The 22,604-nt window shown below is 50.0% G+C and overlaps 1 protein-coding gene across 2 annotated transcripts in view; it reads right to left on the bottom strand.

The window, feature by feature from the left end:
• Window positions 1–9,749, bottom strand: part of SLC6A2 (solute carrier family 6 member 2) — a 58,477-nt gene extending 48,728 nt beyond the window's left edge. Inside the window, exon 1 of one of the 2 annotated variants that reach the window (XM_053906119.1) lies at window positions 9,486–9,749. The gene's annotated coding sequence lies outside the window, so the exon portion shown is untranslated. Of the gene's footprint in view, window positions 1–288; window positions 591–9,485 lie in introns of those variants that run through there. The other variant, XM_053906120.1, reaches the window with a different exon arrangement.
• Between the last annotated feature and the right edge of the window lie 12,855 nt (window positions 9,750–22,604).

Raw genomic sequence — 22,604 nt, 5'->3', positions numbered from 1 at the left:
GCCTGTTAGCGCTAATGGAGACTGACAGCGTGGCCGGGGCCGGGCAGGGGCGGGGGCGCGGCGCGGGCTCGGGGGGCGACTCGGGGACCCGGGTGCCCGCTCCCTTTCCAGCACGCACCGGCGCGCCAGGCGCAGCTCCCGGGGGCCACCGGGCTCTGGCTTCCCACCGCGGGAAGAGAGCGAGACGCCCAGAACTGGGGTCAGAGTCGCGTCTGAGAGGGGGCCGGGAGAGCAAACGACCCGAGTCAGCACGGGCTCTGTCATCTGCCGCAGGCCATTGAAACTTACCCTGCCAGAGTTTCTCCGTCAACGAAGTGGGAATGTTCTGCTCAGCGCATTGCCGCGGTCGGCAAACAGGCAAACGCCATGGCCGGCCAGTTGGCCGGCTCGGGGTTGAAAGGTCACGCCCCAACCCTTACTCCTACATCTCTGTTACGGGCAGGCTAGCCCAGATTTGCAGTTCTGACCCTCGTTCTATCGGGCTTCATTCATTCCTCCACTCATTCATTTACCCCTAACTCATTTGTTCCTATCTGTGCCTGCTATGTGCCAGGCACTGTTCTAGGCCTGCACAACTTAACTCAAAAATCCCTGCCCGGGTGGCGTTGATATTCTGCCAGGGAGAGACGGGAATCAAGAAGCAAAATAAATGCACACATTCTATGGTATGTGAGGTGATATTTGCATAGGGAAAAACAGCACGGTAGGGGATGCGCAGTGCTGCGTGCGGGGAGGGTGGGGAGGCAGTTGGGTCAGGGAATCTGAGAAGGCGACGTTTAAGCAAGTAAATGGACCTAGTATTCACGGATGCATTGTTTGTCTATTGGTTAATTGATCCATTCTTCCAACGATCACTTGCTACATGCCTGAACAGTGCTGGCTAATGGAGCTAGTTCCTGCCATCAAGGAGCTGACAGTCCAGTGTGTAAAGAGTCCATCACGACCCAGATTGGTCAGGGCCGGTTGTAACCACAGGGGTATGGAAACTGGTTGGAGCCGAGTCGGCAAGTAAGGGGTGAGGTGGTAATCCAAGAAGACGTCACAAAAGTGACAACACTTAAGTGGGATGGACAGGAATTTGGATAAACCCAGGCGTGCTGACCTCTCTGTCCTTTAAACATTCCAAGCTCAGACCCACCCCAGGACCTTTACACTTGCTGTTTCCTTTGCCTGAGTTGTTCAGATCTCAGTTCAGTGGTCCCTTCCTGTCCAGTCAAACCTGAAATACACCCCCACTCTCTATCATGTTGCCCTGTTTTATTCCCTTCATTACATCAGTACACAAATTTATTTGTTCATTTCTTGTATGTCTTCTCTTGGGTAGCATATGACTCCGTGAGGGGAGGAACCTTGGCTGTCGTACACACCACTGTGTTCCTAATACCTGGAACATACTAGGGCACCAATTAGTATGGAAACTGAATGGATTAATGGTAGTGCATGGAGGTGCTTAGAGCATTTCGCCAGGGGAACCAGCAGGACAAATATCCTCTGTGAAGGATGTGGAGAGAAGAGGACGGGAAATGAAGGATGGTGAGCCTGCCCTGGCCTTCTGGGGGCTGATGATGGGTAGAGGCAGAAGGTCAGGGAAAGGACTGAGCAAAGGTCTCAGGAGTGCCCGGCACCACAGGTTCCCATCCACCAAGGATGTTAATCTTCTTTGGCCCATGGACAGTCTTGACAAGCCTGTGAGGAAAGCAGGGAAGAAAACACCTTTCCATTTCTCAGGTCAGGAAACTGTGGCTCTGGGGATCCAAGGGATCTGCCTGAGGTCCCACAGGTTGGAAATGACAAAGTTGAAATGAGAACCCAGGCCTCCCGGCTCCCAGCCCCTGTCCCCTCCACCAGTTTATGGAGGGAGACACTCAGAATGTCTCTAGTGATCACGTTTCCCTCCTCTCCTTTTACCCCACGCCCCACCCAGCTGGCCCTGAACACCCACCTCTGAACACCTCAGCCTTCCCCCCGCCGTAGCACCCCCATGGAGGATCCCCATCGCCTCACTGCAAAAGCCTCCCGGCTGGCCACCTCACATCCAGTATCGGTCTGATCACCTCCCTCTTCCGTCTCCTCTTCTGTCTCCTCCGAGAGACGACACACAAAATGTGATGTAATTAACCGCGGATTGAAGGTCATTTTATTTTCTTCTTTATACTTGTCTTTGTGTGCCAACTTGTCTACAATGAGCATTTGATACTCGTGCAATCAGGAGAAGATAACCCACAGTTTCTCGAAATCCTCCAATCTTTTCGAGATAATATCGAAACACCTTTAGCAGGACGGACAAGACTCTGCCCGTCCGTTCAGGTACCCTGGATACCTTGTGCCTCTGGATTTTTAACTATGCCGTTCCTTTCTTCGTCTACCTGGAGAACTCCTATTCATCCTTCAAAACCTCAGAAGTCATGCCCACTGTAAAGCCTTTCCTGGTAACCACCTCCTTCTTTATACTGCTTTGTGTATTTGTCTCGTACAGTTATCGGTGTGATTTCCCTACTAGGGGTAAGGAAAGTGCCCAATATTTCCTGTTACACAGCTTGTGCTATGGAGATGTGTACAAAACAGAACTAGAAGAGATCTCAATCATCAGTTGGGTTTGGGTTATCGGTCGTTTATGTTGGATTCCTCCAGAAGCCTAACCTGAAACAAAGATTTGAGTTCAAGTAGTTTACTTAGGAGGCAATTCCTGGAAGCACTGGTATAGGAGTGGGGAGGAGAGGCGAGAAAGGAAAAGGAACCAAGAGAGGGGACGTTAAGGGACAGTTACAGCTGTGGGCAGCTGGTGTTTAATTCTGCTAGGGATCTCCGGGAGGCTGCGTAGAGCAGGCCTCTGTCGTCCCACTCCTGGGCAAGGAAGTTGGAGTATTTACCCATTAAGGCTGTTCCCAGGGTGCTAACTTGCCAGCATTTCCAGCCTGCCTGGCGTGTGGGCTGAACATGTTCCAGCTGCCAGGAAGAGGCTTCTAGCAGAGTCCGGGTACCGGCGGTGAGGAGCTGGTGGTGGGGTCTGCGTTGGCAGGCACGGCGTGGGCGGGGGCGCTGCAAGTGAGCCACGGGGCTGGAGGGAGGCATCCCCCCACTCATGCACACCATCAGAGGGCCAGTCAGCAAGCCCAGAGGGTTCCACCTGGTGGTCTCAGAGACTTCTGGGGGACAGCAGTGGGAACACCAGGCTGGGACTGGGCCGAAGGGGAAGGCGTCTCTCTCCATTTCTGACCCAGGCTCCCTGTGCATCTCTCCAAGAGCCACGGGGCCATGTGGCTTCTCTCCATACCCTGCATTCTGCCCTTCCGGGTGGCCTGAGGGCAAGTGGGTGGGCAGACGGCTGGAGCATTATCAGAGCTAACTTGATCTTGGGGGAGGCGTCACTTCCACTTACCATGGCACTTGGTGACACAGGCCATGGGCACAAGGCGATGGCTGGTGCTGTCAGTCCAGCTCTGGACATCTCCCGGCAGACGCCAAGACCCTGACACGCAAAGGATAGGCTGGAGGACATTTGGAAGCCAAGGGTCTGGGTACTGGAGGTGTCTCAAGAACACTGTCAGAACTTGGACCTTCATTGCACGGATGGGGGAACTAAGGCCAGAGAAGAGGAGAGGTTTGCCTGTAAATTTTCTGCTTGCCTTCCTTCCTTCCTTCCTTCCTTCCTTCCTTCCTTCCTTCCTTCCTTCCTTCCTTCCTTTTTCCCTCTTCCCTCCCTCCCTCTCTTCTCTTCTTCCTCCCTCTGTGCCCCCCACTTCCTTCCTTCCTTCCTTCCTTCCTTCCTTCCTTCCTTCCTTCCTTCCTTCCTTTTTCTTTGCCTGTTTGTTTTGTTTGGTTTTGTTTTGTCTTTTAACCAGGGGCATTAGACCTACGTCCTTGCACATGACCTGCCCTGGGGCCATTGGTCACCGGCATAACTTACATTGTATTTACAAATAGCATAAAAGTCCCCTTAATAAAAGACCCAGAGAAGCTGAAATCGGTCTCCTCCAGAACACCTCCCACCAAAGCCCCTCCGTCCTTGAGGCTTCTAACTCACCCATAGGCGGCTCAGACCTTGGAGTCTCCTCTGTTGAGCACCTACCCCAACTGGCCACATCCAGGCCCTGGCATGAAAGAGCATCCATCCGTCACTGACATCCACGTTTACATCCTCCGCCTGAATCCAACCACAGACTGCACGTCTCTACGTGGGTGATAAAAGGCACCTGGAATTCACCGTGTCCGAAATAGAATTCTTGAGCTCCCCTTCCTGACTTTCCCACAAACATGCTCTTCCTCCTTCTCCCTCATCTCAGGTGATGACATCTTCTTCCTTCTAGGTCCTCAAGCCAAAAAACCTTGGAGTTGGCCCTGACTCCTCTTTTTCATTCTTCCACATCCAATGCTATTGCGAACTCTTTGCGTCCAAGTGGCCTCACCCCTCCCCACCTCCACGGGGACCGGGCTGCTCCAGGCCATGCCATCTCTCACCTGGATTACTGTGCAGTCTCCGAGTGGCCTCCCTCACTCTCCCCTTTGCCCTGAAGTTTAAGCCCTACCCCGTTGCCAGACCTTTTGGAGACGAGCTCAGATCCTGTCCCTCTATCTCCATGCTCTCATCTTACTCGGGGGGAAACCAAAGTCCTTCCAAGGGTGATATGGATGAACAAGTAAACACATCCTTTTGCGGACTTGCCAATGCAAGCCCAGCTAAGCCCTGTGGCCCCCGAGGTGTGGGAATCAGGCAAGGACACAGGCCCTGGGCAAGAAGAGAATGGGACGGGCAGGTGGTATGGCAGAAAGAACCCCCGGGGCTGGGAGTCAGCACCCAGGGTCCCGACTCCTGCTCGGCTTGATTTCAGGCTTTGGGGTAATGGCCAAGTCCAATGACAACATGGGGATGAACCACAGGAAGAAGAAAAACAGAAAAAAGGGAGGTCAGGAGAGGAGCTGGGGAGGGAGAAAAGGAAAGGAGGGGTTCAAGGCAAAGGGACTCCTTCCCTTGGGAAGAAAGGTGGTCCTCCCTCCTCTGCAAGATCCCCTTAAGACATCCCTTGGCCTTAAGGTAGTCATGAGTTATGGCGACATGATGCTCACACCTAGTTTGCGCCCATCTCCACGGCAGAGGGGATTTGTGCTCAGCTGAGCAGAATGAGCCATACATAGCCAGGTTGGCACAAGGACTTTGCACCCCTGGGGAATACCAGAGCAAGGGGGGACCCCCCCAGGAACCTTCATGCCCAGGTACCCTCCGTTAGAAGACCAGAAATGCCTTAGGTAATCTGATGAAATGTGGATTCTCCCAGAAATATGCACATACACACAGCATTTCTAACTTAGTGTGAAATGTATCACACGTGAGCAAAAGCATATAGAACAGGTATGAACAGTTTACAGTTTAAATAATATTAATGATATGAACATAGAAGAACCCACCTCCATGGGTTGAGAAGCAGAGCATTTCCATAGTCAGTTAAGCGTCTGACTTCGGCTCAGGTCATGATCTCACGGCTTGTGAGTTCGAGCCCCGTATCGGGTTCTGTGCTAATAGCTCAGAGCCTGGAGCCTGCTTGGGATTCTGTGTCTCCCTCTCTCTCTCTGCCCCTGCCCCGCTCACGCCCTGTCTCTCTCACACGCACAAAAAGAAATAAACATTAAAAAAAAAAAAAAAGGAAAAAGAGCGTTTCCGGTTCCCCATCAGCCCCTGTGTGCCCCTCCTCAACAGCCCCCTTCACTGCTCTCCCCCACTCCAAGGCAACCACCACCCCTTGCTTAGCAAGTAATCATTTCTTTGTCTTTCTTTACCACCTACCGATATCTCCCCAACAATACATAGTTTCCTTTTGTCCTTCTTTGAACTTTGTATACAAAGAATCACACTACAGACATTTCTGTGACTTCTTTGGCTGAATACAACATTTTTGAGATTCATCCGTGATGGAGTGAGCTGTAGTTCACTCATTCTTATTGTTGGATATATTCGTTGTATCGGAGGAAGAGTAACTAATTCATTTATTCATTCAACTGTTGAAGGACATTTGGATTATTTCCATGTGTTTAATATTTGAACAACGCTGCCTATAAACTTTGGTACAGACTACTCCTGTGCAGGTGTGCATGGGTTTCTAGAGTTTCTATACTTAGCAAATCGCTGGTTTGTAGTGTATGTGTCTGTTCCGCTTTATCAAGGAATGCCAAACTATTTTCTAAGATGGTTGTACCAAATACAACTCTCTCCAGCAGAGCTATTTTTTCACTTCCAGTTTCTCACATCCTCCCCAAAGCTGGGTATTATTTACACTTTGAATTTTTGCTAGTCTTTTATTATTTTTTTTAAAAAAATTTTAACATTTATTCATTTTTGAGGGACAGAGAGAGACAGAGTGTGAATGGGGGAGGGGCAGAGAGAGAGGGAGACACAGAATCTGAAGCAGGCTCCAGGCGTTAGCTGTCAGCACAGAGCCTGATCCAGGGCTCGAACCCATGAACCATGAGATCATGACCTGAGCTAAAGTCAGGTGCATAACCGACTGAGCCACCCAATCGCCCCTGAATTTTTGCCAGTCTTTTATTTTTTTTAATTAAAAAAAATTTTTTTTTAATGTTTATTTATTTCTGATACAGAGAGAGACAGAGCATGAGTAGGGGAGGGGCAGAAAGAGAGGGAGACACAGAATCAGAAGCAGGCTCCAGGCTCCAAGCTGTCAGCACAGAGCCCGACGCGGGGCTCGAACTCACAGACCGCAAGATCATGACCTGGGCTGAAGTCGGACGCTTAACAGACTGAGCCACCCAGGCGCCCCTTTGCCAGTCTTTTACATGTAGCTTTAACCTGCATCTTCCTGACTTCTAATGACGTGGAGTATCCTTTCACATGTGTATTGTCCATGTGTGTTTCTTTTTGTCCTGTAAAATGATGACGTGGTTGGTGCAATTTGCTTGTTTGTTTGTTATTTTCTATTGGCTTGTCCGTCTTTTCTTCATGATTCATAGTAGTTCTTAGTATTCTGGGTACAAATATTTGTCAGTTTTATTGCAAACATCTTTTCTTGGTTGCATTGTAAGTCTTTTTTCCCTACGTGGTAAGGAAAACCTTTATTTTCACATAAATAAAGGTTATTAATGTTAATGTAATGTTCATTTAATTTAACTTTTCTTTTGGTTTAAGTATTTATGTTTCAGTTAAGAAATCCTTCCCTACCTAGGGGGCACCTGGGTGGCTCAGTCGGTTAAACGTCCGACTTCGACTCAGGTCATGATCTCACAGTCCATGATTTCGAGCCCCGAGTCAGGCTGTGTGCTGACAGCTCAGAGCCTGGAGCCTGCTTCCAATTCTGTGTCTCTTCTCCCTCTGACCCTCCCCCGCTTGCACTCTGTCTCTCTCTCTCTCAAAATAAAATAAAAACATAAAAAAACCAAAATCCTTCCCTACCTGATATTTTCCTAAATTACAATTTAAAATTTGCCAGGTTTTCCCTTTATACTCCCCTTCAATAGCTTAACTAACGTTACTGCCTCGGTACAGACTTTCACTTGTAAGATGAGTGCTGGGGCCTAACGTAAAGCATGGTGACCATAGGTAACACCAGCATGTTACGTATCTGAAATTTGCTAAGACAGTAGAGCTAATGTGTTCTGACCATACCCCGAAAAAGAGAACTCTATGTGAGGTGATGGATATGTTAATTAACTTAATTATGGCAACCGTATCACAATGTGTATGTATATCAGATGATCACATCGTACACTTTAAATACATACAATTTTACCTGTCAATTGTGCCTCAATAAAGCCAGGAAAACAAACAGATGAACAGCATTGCTTTGTAATATGGTCTTGCTATCTGATGGGCCAAGATGCTTCAGTTCTCCTTCAGGAGTGTCTTGGCCGTGCTATTCCTCACGAATTTCAGAATCAGCTTGCTGAGCTCCTTGAAAAATCCTACTGGAGGTTCCACCGTGATTACACTGATTGTAGAGATCGATATGGGGAGACCTGACATTTCTACAGGATTCGGTCTTTCTATCCAAGAGCACAGTGCATACCTCTGTATATCTGTCATCTTTAACGCACAAAGCATTTTAAACAGAGGTTAGGGGATCTTCAGATTCCCACATGCAACCCATCTCAGAATCCCTTGACATTGCCTCCTGCTAGCCTCCAGGCTCTCTTTTCTCCGTGTCATACATGTGAACCCATTCTTACAGCTACCTCTCACCCCCTCCCGGTTCATCCTTCTGGTGTCCATTCCGAAGAAACTGACCAGCCTCAGCTTCTTCTGCAGCTTGGAGATACAAGACGGTGAACTGGCTGAAAGAGTGGTTTTAGGAGCCACGATGCATGAGCTCTAATCCTCGTTCCGCCCCGTACTGTCTGGGAAATCTTGGCCAAGTTCCCCTATTTCTTTTGTGTGTCTCAGTTTCTTCATCTATAAAATGGGTGAGATGGGGATGGCAACCGTACCCATCCACAGCATTGTCGAGAGGATTAAATGAATAAATACATGCAAAGCACTTAGAGCCATATACCAGCACGGCGTAACGTGTTACTTCTGTTGTTTCAAAACCTTTATTTCTTATGTCTGTGGGAGATAGGGGTCTTCTCCAGAATTTTAAATCAGGTTTATCGGACATCGCCATTCAGGCCTGGGATGGAATCACAAATATACGTTGATATGACAATGATGAGTGTGGAATTGGAATTTTTTTAGAGAAAGTTGGGAGGGTTCAAAGCCTGGATTCATCACTTGTGTGCTGGGTGCCTTTGGTTTCTGAGCCTCAGGTTTCCCACTTTTTTTTAATTTTTAATTTTTTTTCAAGAGAGAGTGAGCGCATGAGCAAGGGGTGGGGAGTGGACAGGGAGAGACAGAGAGAGGGAGAGAGAGAGAGAGTCTTAAGCAGGCTCCATGCTTAGTATGGAGCCCAACGCGGGGCTTGATCCCACAACCCCGGGATCATGACCTGAGCCCAATTCAAGAGTCAGACGCTCAACTCACTGAGCCACCCAGGTGCCCCTCAGTTTTCCTGCTTGTAAAATGGGGGTAACATGGGGCACCTGGGTGGCTCAGTCTGTTAGGCGTCTGACTTGGGCTCAGGTCATCATCTCACGGTTCGTGGGTTTGAGCCCTTCGTCGGGCTCTGTGCTGACAGTTAGAAGCCTGGAGCCTGCTTCAGGTTCTGTGTCTCCCTCTCTCTCTGCCCCTTCCCTGCTCACACACACTCTCTCTCAAAAACAAATAAACATTTTATTTAAAAAAATTGTTTTTAATGTTTTTATTTATTTTTGAGACAGAGAGAGACAGAACACGAGCAGGGGAGGGGCAGAGAGAGAGGGAGACACAGAATCCGAAGCAGGCTCCAGGCTCCGAGCTGTCAGCACAGAGTCTGACATGGGTCTTGAACTCACGGACTGTGAGATCATGACCTGAACTGAAGTTGGACGCTCAACCGACTGAGCCACCCAGGCGCCCCAAAAACAAATAAACATTTTTAAAAAATGTTTAAATGGGGGTAACATACCTGTTCGATAAGATAACCAATGGGAAGGACTTTGATATCATTATTGGAAGAGACACATTTCTCAAGATTCCACGATGCCAGCTGCCGCCGTGTCCCCAGGGGTCACTGCTTCTTCCTAGAGGCCTTTCCCTCTCTGCCACTCTCCCAGATCCCAGATCACACTAGGCTAGCAGGCCGTGCAAAGGTGCAGATTCCTTGGTCCCATCCCAGAGATTTGGATTCAGGGGATCTGGAGCAGGGGCCTGGAATCTGCATGTTTACAGTGTGTTTAATTCCTGTTTAAAAAAATAGAATTCCGGTGTTAGTGACACGTTTCATAAACATAGTCCCAGGCGGAGAGTGGCTGCAGCAATTTCCACCTGCTTTGCTTGACCCGAGCTCCTTCTTTCTCTCGCAATGGTGCACTTTTCTTCCTTTTGCTGTGGCCGCTTAGCAAAGAGCACACAGCCACTTCCTGGCTGAGCTGTGTTTTCCCTGGGAGGGGTGAACGGGTGCCCTCTAGGGCATGCAAGTGAGAAGAGCTGCTCCGTGCTCATTGTCTGGGCCACTGTCACGGCCATAAAACACGCAGAGCAGATGCGTCGGATGGGTGAGGGGACAGAGGTGGGAACTGCACCCTCGTCAAGGTGATCGTCGAGGGGCCTCAGCACGGGGTTGTTCACAATGAAGCCAAGGGCTGGGGATGTCGCCTCCGGTCTGGGCTGGTCCTGCTCTGCCTTTGTGCCCAGGAACCCGAAGGCAGTTATTGATGGCAGTGCAGGTGGTGGTCCACACTGTGTAGACCACACACAGAGAACACCTGCCCGAGGCATGTCCTTATGTGAAGCCTGCCATCTCCTCCTCCCCCAAGGCGAAAGCTGAGTGGTCCTAGGGCAAGGGCAGGGGAACTAGTCAGCTGGGCTCAGGGGGTGGTTTTCTGCCCCTCTTCATGGTAAATACCATCACCATCCCCTTCCAGTTTTTTAGGAGACCGCAGACCCCCTGGTGGCCGTAGTGTGATAAGCCAGCACAGTGACACTCGACTTTCACACTGAGTGGGGCTTCATTCAAATCCTGGCTCTGTCACCTGGTAGCTGTGTCACCTTGGGCTGATGTGTGCCTGTTTCCTCTTCTACACAGTGGGGTCCATCATCATAGTTATCTCGCAGCGTAGTTGGAAGGCGTGGAAGCATCACGACTCTGAAATGCCCCCGACGTGTGCGGCATATACGAAATACACGTGGGCATTGGCTACATGTCTGGCAGGCCTTCATTGATGGAGCATTTATTGGTTGTAAGGACCACGTATGATTGCGTATACTACTCACCGTGGTTATCCCCATTTTACAGATGAGTTAATGCTGGCAGAGGTCAAATGGCTTGTCCCTGGCCGCGTGGGTAAGATGGGACAGGAAGTGGGATTTGAACCCGGATCTGGGCTGGCTCCAGGGCACCTGCTCTTAATCACTGCTCTTTCTGGTGGCTCAGCGTCTGCCTCCTGGGTCCCGGCCGTCTTCATCCTCCCCGCCTCCTCACGGCCCCCTCCCCATCTCAGGAGGACCCTTGTCCCTTTGTGGCTGGGAACCTGGAGGCTGTGGCTGATGCAGTTCTGAACCTCAGCGCCTTCAGGAGCCACAGTCTTCTCCCGTCCTTTCCCCTCTGAACCAGAGTCCTTCCTCCCCAAGGCTCCCCTCCTCCCACCCCGATCCCTGACGCACCAACCCTGCCCACCACCTCTGGGACCTGCCTCGACACCACCCTGCCCCTCTCCTGCTTTCCCTCTCCTGTCTCCTCCCCTCCATCCTACCCACCTATCCAGGTCTCCCCTCTTTACGGCTGTGTCCCGCTCACTCCATTTCCCCCGTGGCTCAAGGAAGAGCCCGAGCTGCGTCGGTGGCCTTTCCCCCAGTCACTCAGGTTAGTGGCAGGACGAGTGCCCAGGCCCTGGCTCCTGACACATGGTCCAAGGCTCTTCCCACAGCCCACATCCTCTCTGTGGAGTGGTTATCAGACTGGGCACACCCTGAGGGCACAGGACATGGGACAGGGAAGCAGAGGAGGCTGGGAAGGAGGGTCCAGACTGGCCGGATCTGGGTGCTCGCAGGGTCCAAGAGAGGTCATTCCTTTCTTTTTTTGTTGTTTTTTTTTTTTTAGTTTTTTAAATAAATTTTTTTAAGTTAATTTATGTTTTTGAGAGAGAGAGGGTGCGAGCAAGGGAGGGGCAGAGAGACAAAGAGAAAGAATGCCAAACAGGCTCCGAGCTGTCAGCACAGAGCCCAACGAGGGGCTCGAACCCATGAGCTATGAGATCCCGACCTGAGCTGAAGTCAGACGCTTAACTGATTAAGCCACCCAGGCTCCCCTAGGCCATTCCTTTCCTCCTCCAAGGGACACAGACACACACCCATCAGCCCTACAAGGCACCGCTTTCCTGGTGAGGAGACAAGGTTGCGGGTTGTCACCGTGCATGGATAGCTGTGGGCTGTTGAGTTCCATTCAGCCCGGGTGCCGCCCCCCACCCCGTCCAACAGTCCAACAGAACCCACTTCTGGGTGCGTGTGTGCGGGGGGTGAGCAGAGGTGGTGGGGAGGGGACTCGTGAGGGGCGGACCCACTGGCCCGAAGGGAGGGTGTGCTGTCAGAAAGGGGAGGCTATACTCATATTCTAGGCGGCTCAAGGGCAGGGCCGGAGCCCAAAGCGTTTGCTGTGGGGCCTCAGAGCCCGGCTCCTGGGAGCACAGGAAGGAGTTTAGCGGGCAATGTCAGGGACGGAGGAGGCCACCTTCCGAGGCCTGAGTGACCCCTGGTTTGTGGTAAGAAATCACAGTGTGGGGCCTGTTCGCCTGACAGTTTTCCAGGCCTCCGTGAAGCTGGGGAAGGGGCCGCGGGAGGGGAGGGCAGATTCCGCCAATCATTGCTAATCAGTTTGCTGGGAATAGTCCCTCTGGTGGCTGGGGTGGGGGACAGGGCCATCCTCCAGCCCAAGTGGCGTCCAAGTACAGTTGAACGACAGCATTTTCTTCTCTGTGCGTTTACTTTTACATTTACCATCTATTTATGACCTTGAAACGGGTTTTCGATTTCTGATGGTGATATAGAGTCTCTCTCATAATTTGTGAGTTCTAACTTTATGATCTTAAAATCATGAAATATGGCAGACTTACATAAAAAGATACCCATCGTATAACAAACAGCGAGCTAGCTTAAAAAACAAAAACATTAGCCGTATGACCGATGGTCCTGTGTTCTACTCCCCAGGTGTGCCCCTGTCCTCCCTCCTACATGGCCAATCAGGTTGATTATTCTCAGGCATGAAAGTCATGAATCTATCAATGTTTTCTCTAGGTGGATGGATGGATGGATAGATAGATGGATAGATAGATAGATAGATAGATAGATAGATAGAGGTAGGTAGGTAGATAGAGGTAGAGATATAAAGAGATTGACAAATATAGGGATATATATGGATATATACATAGGAGATATATAAATCCCTAAAATTATAAATGTGTACTTCTAAAATTATCATATACTAACAATTGGGCCTTGACTAATACAGGTTTGTCCACACACGTCCACTAATATGCAAATGTTTTACCGTACCGTTCAGTAAATATATTTTCTCTTCCTTAGGATTTTCTTAATAACCTTTTCTTTCTCTATTTTTACTTTATTGTCAGAATATGGTATATAATACTGGTAACATACAAACTATGTGTTAATCAACTGTTTACATTGTTAGTAACATTTCTGGTCAATAGTAGGCTATTAGTAGTTAAGTTTTGGGGGAGTCAAATTTACACATGGATTTTCGACGGAGTGGAAGGGTCAATGTCCCTAACCCCTGCATAGCTCCAGGGTCAACTGTCTTTTTTTTCCCCCTTTGGGTCAACCGCCTTCATGTGCGTGTGTCTATGAGGCTTAACATACAGAAAAGTGCACTAATCATAAAGGTACTTTTTACATGGTAAATACATCCACAAAATCACCATTCAGACCATTAAAAAGTATGACCAGCACCCCAGAGACTCTCCTTGTTCCCCCTCCTAGTGAACATCTACCTACTCCAGCCCCCACAAAGGTAACCACTCTCTTGACCTCCAGCAGCGTGGATTAGTTTTGCTTGTCTAAACAATAGAAAGTATCGTTTTGTGCATGTTTAAAGTTGATACGAATGGCATCATTCTGCATGAATCTTTCTGCAAATGTTCTTGAGATTTTTCCATGTTGATACTTGAACTTCCTTTTAAAAACAAATGTATTTAATTAAGAGGAGTGAGTTGATTTGAAGGAAAACACCGAGGGCATACTAGGACAAGTTGAGCAGAGGGTGCCAGAACTTAGGAAACATTGGATCTAACTCCGCTATCTTCCCCTTTTACAGGTGTGAAAACTGAGGCCAGAGAAGTAAGAGCCATACCCCGCCGGGCCACTCTGCAAGTTCATGTACTGCTGGGACAAGGGCCCCAGCCCCAAATGCCTGAGGCCAGAGATCTTTTCCACTACGTCATGTTGGCAAGGAACACCTCCCTCCACCCAACCCCATGGCGACAGATAGCAACTCTATTTCCTAGCCAAGGTTACTTCTTAACCTTGAACTGCAGAAACTAAGCTGTTCTCATTGAATTGTTTTAGAATGAAGCCTGGGGTGGGGGCGGTGTGGTGTTGTGGGGACAAGTCAGCTGTCCAGCTTTCAAAGTTATGACAAGTCTTCCACTCGGCAGCCCACCTCGGTGACCTATATTTTAATATGTGCTATTAGATTATTGCTAATGAGACATTTTAGGGCTAAAAGAATTATGCTCGCTGCCCGGGCTGCGGTAAAAGTACAATCGAATTAAGGGCTGAAATCGTTTAGGACTCTGCTAGACAACCTGTCCCCCAGGCTGGGCCTGAATGGAGAGATTAAGCTTTAGAAATTACACAGGAAAAATAAGTATAATTGATCTAAGGTAACTTCACTCGTCTAAATTAAATAATGTGATTGTTACAGGCAGAAAGGATCAGGATGAGGAGCCGGACGGAAAAGGCTCGCTATCTGCAAACAAAGTTATAAGTAAAAGCCCTAGGGAATTGACTTTTTCCTGACGAGCTGAACATCCTCCTTGCTGATGGCTTTGAGAGTCCGCTGGGGCATGAGCTGGAAGTGGACCCAGTCTGAGCTCAGAGAATCTGAGCTTTGGGACCCCCGAGCACCATCCTCACATCCCCTGCCTAGTACCTGGGCCCTTGAGCTCTTCCCAGCCTCCCAAATGGGGGAGCTGACGCCACCCTATGCCCTTAGGCAGGTTGTCCAATGTCTTCACTCTTGGGTGCGAGAGATTTCTCTGCGGGTGGCTGGCCAGCTGCTTTCGTGTGGCCGGTGCCCACCCGCGTGAGTCCTGCCCCCTGGAGCACCAAAGATCAGGTCCATGCCAACCTCCCTGGAACAAGCTCTCCCCCGACCTCCCGTGCCACCATTTATCATGGCACAGTGCCAGCCTGAGACCAGTTCTCGAACGGGGCTGCAGCGTTTGCACAATGGCAGAGGACCTGGTGTTCAGGGAGCTGACTGGCTGAAGGAGAGAAGTGATATCTCCTCTCTGGCTTAAGTGTTTGCGTCCCACCAACACTTCCCTTGGTTCTACGTCATTGGGGAAGAGGGGGCGGGGTGGGCAATGTCAGTCCTGGTGCTGTTCATTCAATGGCAGATGCTGTCGGCAGGAGTCTCCCTGCTAACCGGTGAGGGCAGAGACTTCTCACCTCATCCATCTATCTCGTCCGCTCAGCCCCCTTTGCCTCCCAGAGCTCCTGTGTGTCCTACTCCTAGGCGAAGAGTGGGCTGCCTGGAAGGGGAGATTTGGGGGCTCCCAAACTCCCCCCAAATATTGCTGCTTCTAATGCCTTCAAGCCCATAGTTAACCCTATTTAAAAAAAAAAATTCCAGGGCACCGGGGTGGCTCAGTCGGTTGAGCATCCGACTCTTGGTTTCAGCTCAGGTCATGATTTCACAGTTTGCGGGTTCGAGCCCCACGTCAGGCTCCGTGCGGACAGCATGGAGCCTGCTTGGGATTCTCTCTTTCTCTCTCTCTCTCTCTCTCTGCCCCTCCCCTGATCCCTCTTTCTGTCTCTCTCTCAAAATAAACAAATAAACTTCAAAAAAAAAAAAATTCCAGGGTGCCTGGATGGCTCGGTGGGTGGAGCGACCGACTCTTGATTTCGGCTGGGGTGGGATCAAGCCCCAAGTCAGGCTCTGTGCTGAGTGTGGGAATCTTGCTTAAGATTCTCTCTCCTCTGCCCTCCTCCCCCGTTCACACTCTCTAAATTAATTAATTAAAATCTTTTTAAAAATTCCAGTTAGTCAACATACAGTGTTGTACTAGCTTCAGGTGTACAATATAGTGATTCATCACTTCTATACATTACCCAGCGCTCATCATGATACGTGTCCTCTTAATCCCCTTCCTACCAGTTTCACCCGTCCTCCCACCTACCTCCCCTCTGATAACCACCAGTTTGTTCTCTGCATTTAAGAGTCTGGGTTTGTTGGTTTGTTTGTTCGTTTGTTTTTGTCTCTTTTTTTCTTTGTTCACTTGTTCTGTTTCCTGTTTTTTAAGCAATTTTTTTTAACGTTTATTTTTGAGACAGACGGAGAGCGAGCAGGGGAGGGACAGAGAGAGGGAGACACAGAATCCGAGGCAGGCTCCAGGCTCTGAGCTGTCAGCACAGAGCCCAGCTCGGGGCTCGAACTCACATACCGCGCGATCATGACCTGAGCCGAAGTCGAACACTGAACCGACTGAGCCACCCAGGTGCCCCCATTTGTTTTGTTTCTTAAGTTCCACATAAGAGTGAGATCATATGGTATTTGTCTTTTTCTGGCTGACTTATTTCTGTTAGCATTATACTCTGTAGATCCATCCATGTTGTTGCAAATGGCAAGAACTCTCTCTTTTTTTACAGCTAAGTAACATTCCATTATGTTATACACCACATCTTCTTTATCCATTCATCTATCAATGGACACTTGGGTTCCTTCATATCTGGGCTACTGTAAATAATGCTGCAATAAACATAGGGATACATACATCTTTTCAAATCAGTGTTTTCATATTTGTTGTTTAAATAGCCAGTAGTGGAATTACTGGACCAGAGGGTAGGTCTCTTCTTAATTTATCGAGGAACCTCCATACTGTTTTCCACAGTGGCTGCCCCAGTTTTCATTCCCACCAACAGGGCATGAGGGCTCATTTCTCTTTCTCTTCACATCCTCACCAGCCCCTGTTGTTTCTTGTGTTTTTAATTTTAGCCATTCTGACAGGCGCGAGGTGATATCTCATTGTGGTTTTGATTTGCATTTCCCTGATGAGGAGTGATGTTGAGCATCTTTTCATGTGTCTGTTGGCCATCTGGATGTCTGTTGGAAAAAATGCCTGTTCATGTCTTCTGACCATTTTTCATTGGATTATTTGCTTTCTTTGGTGCTGAATTGTGTCAGTTCCTTATATATTCTGGATAGTAACTTCTTAATCAGGTATGTCATTTGCAAATACTTTTCCCATTCCCTACGTTGCTTGTTGATATTGTTGACTGTTTCCTTTGTGTCACTCTCCAGGTTAAAAACGAACTAGCATACGGGGGCGCCTGGGTGGCTCACTTGGTTAAGTAGTTAAGCATCCGAGTTTAGCTCAGGTCATGATCTTGTGGTTTGTGGGTTCGAGCCCCACCTCGGGCTCTCTGCTGACAGTGCGGAGCCTGGAGCCTGCTCAGATTCTATGTCTCCTCTCTCTGCCCCTCCCCTGCTCGCACTCTGTCTCTCTCTCAAAAAATAAACATTAAAAAAATTTAAAAAACAAACTAGAATATTTAGTACAAAGGATTTCCTCCCTCTCACCATCCTTTCTTTTTTTCTTCTCCCCACTTCCCTCCTTCCTTCCTTCCTTCCTTCCTTCCTTCCTTCCTTCCTTCCAATAGATATTTCCTGAGCAACTACTATGTGTCAGGGACAGTTCTATGACACAGGACTACAGTGGTAAACAAGATGGCTAAGCCCCCTGCTTACACTCAAGGAGGGGGAAACATCTAAAATGAATAAACAAGCAAATAAATAAGATATCAAGGCATACTGACAAGTGCTTGAAGACTACACTAGAGTGTGAGTTAATTCAGAAAGCTGGGAAGGGCCCCGGGCCAAGCAGGTACCCAGGGAAGCTTCTCCAGGGCCTCCCAAATTGAGAGATCAGAAGTTGAGATGGGCTGAGCCCTCCAGAGAGCAGGGAGGAGAGACTAAGGCAGAGAGTGCACAGGCCGGGGTTGGAACAGACAGAACCAGCAGGAAGGGGAGGCTTCCAGAAGAGACGGTGGGTAAAGGAAGGAAAGGGTGGGCAACGGCCTGATTTTAAGGCCCCTGTTGGCCAAGGTGAGAAGGATGGTGTGTGTTAAGGAAGCCATTGGGAATGGCTGAATGGGAGAGCACATGATCGAAGTTGTATTGAAAGGGTCTGTCCGGCCGGTGCGTGCAGAGTGGGGCAGGGATCTGGTCCAATGGCTCTGGAGTCACCAGGGGAGAAGAGGGGCTGTGAACAGCTGAGACCCCTCCTGGGCAGGAGGAAGAGGGCTGGCAGGAAAGGACAGTCTGGGGACAGTTTCTGATCCTGAAAAACATAAAGAGACACCTAAGGAGTAAACAGACATGCTCTCTCCAGTTCTTTAGAGATTTGACTGTCCTGGCCCAGAAAACTGCCCACCTTGGCCCGTCCTGCTGGGAACCATCTTGGAGCCTGTCTGTGTCTTTCAAAGTGGGACAGACGGGATCAGCGTCAGGGGCCGCGGGCCTCTGAAACACCTGCTCTTTGAATGGGTCTGTGGACAGGGCAGAGCACAGATCTTGACTGCTCTTAAGTACATCTCCAAACCTCACTCTGTCAGCAAACAGGTGACTTTCAGTTTGTGGAACAGGAGAGATCTCTGTTCCTCAAAAGTCTGTGACCGAGTCCGAGAGACTCCCATATTCATTCCTGTCTTTGAAAGCAGAAGTGCAAGCTTGAACTTGAGCAGTATAAACCTCTTTCTCTCGTGAATTCAGGAGACAACACGAATTGACTCTTGCACACCTCAGTCCTCCCCGTTGCACTTGGCACAGGGTCTACTCTTTGGGCCTCAGCCTTCCTTTCTGTATAAGGGGCGAGATGATTTCCAGTGTTCACGCCTGTCTGACATCTATGTCCTCCCTGAAAGGGAGGGATGAGGGGTAAACTTAGGGGCAGTATAACAGGGGGCAAAGTAGACAATTCTGAATAAATCGTGGGCCCTCTGCCCATCTCACTGTGTCCCGGGGTGGGGAGCTGCCAATGACCAGGCAAGAATCCGATGAGAGGGGAGGGCCAGGGGGAGGATGGGCTGGCTGCCACAAAGGACCCGCATACCAGCGCGTAATTACATTTTCCCGACTTCTCCTGTTGTTTTGGTCACCTGAGGGCTTTGCAAAGCTTTCGTCGTTCTTTTTCCGTTGTCTGATTTTCTTTTCTCTTTTTCTTTTCATTTTTTTCCTTTACCTTCAGACACTGATATTAGCTCAATGACTCAGCCCTTTGGCTCCTTATTAATTCCAGGCTCCTGTGTCCTATCTGCCCATTCTCCTTCCTGCTTCTCAGAAGCCCGGCTCGCACTTTGGTTCTTCGTGGGCAGCGAATGCTGTCCACGATGCCCTGCTACCTTCCTCTCTGAAGTACCGTGGGTCTGTGGATTTCCTGTGCTGACAGCTCCAAGTCCCATTGCTAGTGTAGACAGAAAATTTTGAAGTCGCTGCATATTTTCTAAAACAACAAGACCCCCAAATAAAGCAGGGCAATGGAACATCACAAGATAAGCCGCAAAATTTTTAGGACGGAGGAGACTCCAGAGTTCATCCAAAGCAGCGTGTCCTCTCCACTGTATCACCCCCTCAGCAGTGGCCATTTAACAGGTGCTTGCATGCCTCCCTTGACGGAGTGCTTACTTCTTGCAAAGGCAAACGACTGCACCTTTAGACTTCACCGACTGGTAAGGAGTCCTGTGGTCAAGCTGCCGGCCCTGGGTTCAGCCCTTAGAGCCACACGGAGGATGGTGACCCCCTCCTTCTGCACAACCACGGCAGATATTGGAGGACAGGGATAGCGAGTCTCCCTCCCCGACCCCAATGCCATTGCCACCCACCTCGGGTTCTCTCTTGTCTAGGACAAGCACCCAGCCCCAATGCCTTTAAGTCTTACAAGAGACTTGATTCCAAGTCACAACTCCTGGCCTTGCCTTTGGAATTCAGCAGCTGCCAGGGACATCACAGCTAATTGCCTAAGAGGCCACGGGGACACATTTCTTCCCCTCCGCAGTCATTGACTTTCTCGGGTTTCGTTGATCCAGTTTGTATCGATTGCATCCCGGTGAAACGCAGACACTTGCACGGTTTCACCGCCCCTGAGAGACCCGCCTGTCATCTCGAACCGGGGCCAGACCAAAACCATTTGTGATCACTCGGGAAGGTGCCCGAGGGCCACTAAAGCAGCTGTGGCATCAGCCACCCAGTCCGGGTGAATGGCGGAAGGAGTTACCTGGGACAGGGAGCCACCAGCCAGCACCTTGTGGGCCACCTGGAGGCCGTGGAGTTGTGGCTGATGCACCTACTTCGCAAATCAGGAACTCTCACACGAAACTCAGAGTCTCTGGTTTCTTCTAAAGCATCGGGAGCTCTGTCCGGCCACCCTGAGTTTGGGGGAAGGCACGATCTCTCCAGCTGAACCCAGACTCCTTACTTCTCCTCGGTCCACTCACTCCCCTTTCTGCCCACTTTTGTGCTGTGGAGAGTCTGCAGCCCCTGCCCCGGGGCACTTCTGCCTCTCCTGCCCCAGAATTTCCACCTCTTTGGCACCAGGATGGTGAAAATACAGGACAGATGCCCAGAGAATGGAGTCTTGGTTGGGGACAAAAGGTAAGGCAGAAAAGGGCACCTTGTTCTTCCCGATGGAGACCTTGGCCTGGAGGACAGAGGCCACAGCTGTCGGTCTGACCCTGGAGGACTCATCAGCCAGTCGGCCACTAGGCTCTTTCAGGTCAGGGTCCTGCCAGTCTTTCCAGACACTGCTCTCCCCTCCTCTCTCCTCACACCCTTCACTCCCCGAAAGCTGGGCCTCCCCGTTCTTCCTCCACGCACAGGTCGGTCCCTCTGTCCGGAAACGCCCTCCTTTCCTCCTCTTTGCTTGGAGAATCCCACTTCCTTGGGACTTCATTCCAACTCCTCAGACCCCACAGCCGGGTCAGACCCCCTTGGTCTGGGTTCCAGCTGTCCCCATACCTCGAGTGACAGGCCTTACCCCACACGCCAGTGATAACCCCGGTGCCCCCTGCCAGGGGACGAGCTTGTTGAGGGCTGAGACGGGGTCTCGTTCACCGTATACCCCCTCCACCTCCGGCTGCAGGCAATGCCGTCCCCACTCTGTTTTGTTGACCATCTGACACAGCTTTTGGGCCTGACCAGATGTTGTGCTGAACAGGAGGGAGCAGGAAGGATCCTGGGGGTGACCAGTCCCATCTGCGTGTTACCTGGTTGCCCTGACAAGGTGTGGTCACCCGCTTCTCCTGCAGAAGACGGAGGGTCTGGAGGGCTGTTGCCAAAGCTTCTTCAGAGCCATCTTTGGAAACCATCGGTTTACAAAAAAGTACCGTATTAGTTTCCTACGGCTGCCGCAGGCAACCACAGACTTTTGTTGTCTCGCTGTTCTGGAGGCTGGATGTCTCAAATTAAGGTGTGGGCAGGCTCTGGCTCCTTCTGAGGGCTCTGGGAGAGAACGCTTCCTTGCCTTTTCCAGCTCCTGGAGTTTGAAGGCAGTCCTTGACATTCCTCTGCTTGGAGCTGCGTGGCTCCAATCTCTGCCACTGTCTTCATGTGGTGTCTTCTTTCCGTGGTTGTCTGCATCCCACTGTTTTCTTTTCTCCTAAGGACACCAGTCAGATTGGATCAGAACCCATCCTCGTATTAACTAACTGCGTGTGTCAAGACCCTATTTCCAAATAAGGTGACATTCTGCGTACCTTCTGACATTCTGAGTTAAGGCTTCGGCATGTATTTTGGGGGGGGGGGGGCGCATTTCAATCCGTAACAAGTACCAGAATCTCCGTCACTCCTAGCCTTTGCCGTCTCCCAGCCGATGGCCGAAGGCTGACCTCAGTGACAAAGTCAATCGAGGTATTGCCGCAAATGACCCAAGACTAACAGGGCTCCTCAGCCAACTCTGGTCCTCCCAGAGGTCCACGAAGGGGCAAACCTGGATGCTGTCTAGGTGTTTCCTCATTCCACATAGGCCGTAAGCCACGGCTGTAGCCAGGATGTCTGAGCAAGCCTGGTGCTCGAAACCAGCTGATCTGGGCAGGACGTGGCTGCGTGCCAGCACTGAGGACCCTGAGAGCAGCCATTTACTTTTGGTTCCCTAAAGAAGAGTAAATGTTGTGAGTTGTTCCGGAAGTAGGCTGGAAGCTCTCTGGTGGCCTTTCCTGATCGAGCTCAGATTCAGAACCGCAGATCTCCGGTGGTATCCTAATCGGGAGTATTATTTTTTCCTTGGCAAGACATAACCTCAGCCTCGGACTAAACCCACTCAGTTCAAATGATGTATTGACATTTGGATTCCACCCCCCCCCCCCATATACGAGTTATGAAAAAAAACGAAAACGTTGATTTCTACTGGAATGGATTTATTAGTAGGTGTTGGGGATGAACAAGAAGTCATACGTGAGCTTTCCTTTAGGGGAAAAAAATTACTGGTTTGGCTCAAGCTTTAGAAAATGAGTTTGATGCCCCCCCCCAAACCCCACCCCATAGTTTGGAATTCTGGTGCGTGTCACATACTGTTTGACAAGATTGAAAACATGCTTGTTCTGAGCAAAGCAATCTAGACTCTTTTAAAGTTGTCAGTAGGGCGTTGAGTACCCAGCACCTCGCATGTGGAATACACCACCCCCCCCACCACCACCCACTCGATGGCACTGAGAGCCATCGCTTGACCAAATCAGGGCTCCGTCAAAGCGCCCCTTCATTCTGTTTCTCCTTGGCTGCCATTTGGAGGTGGTGAGAAGAACGAGCACCTGTCTCTCTAGGTCTCCTTGGTCTTACCTCTGCTTTTCTCGACACATC

The sequence above is a fragment of the Panthera pardus genome, unplaced genomic scaffold, assembly GCF_024362965.1.
Source record: "Panthera pardus isolate Hobbes unplaced genomic scaffold, ASM2436296v1 HiC_scaffold_18, whole genome shotgun sequence".
NCBI classification, from domain to species: Eukaryota; Metazoa; Chordata; class Mammalia; order Carnivora; family Felidae; genus Panthera; species Panthera pardus.
This window is presented reverse-complemented; position numbering and strand designations above follow the sequence as displayed.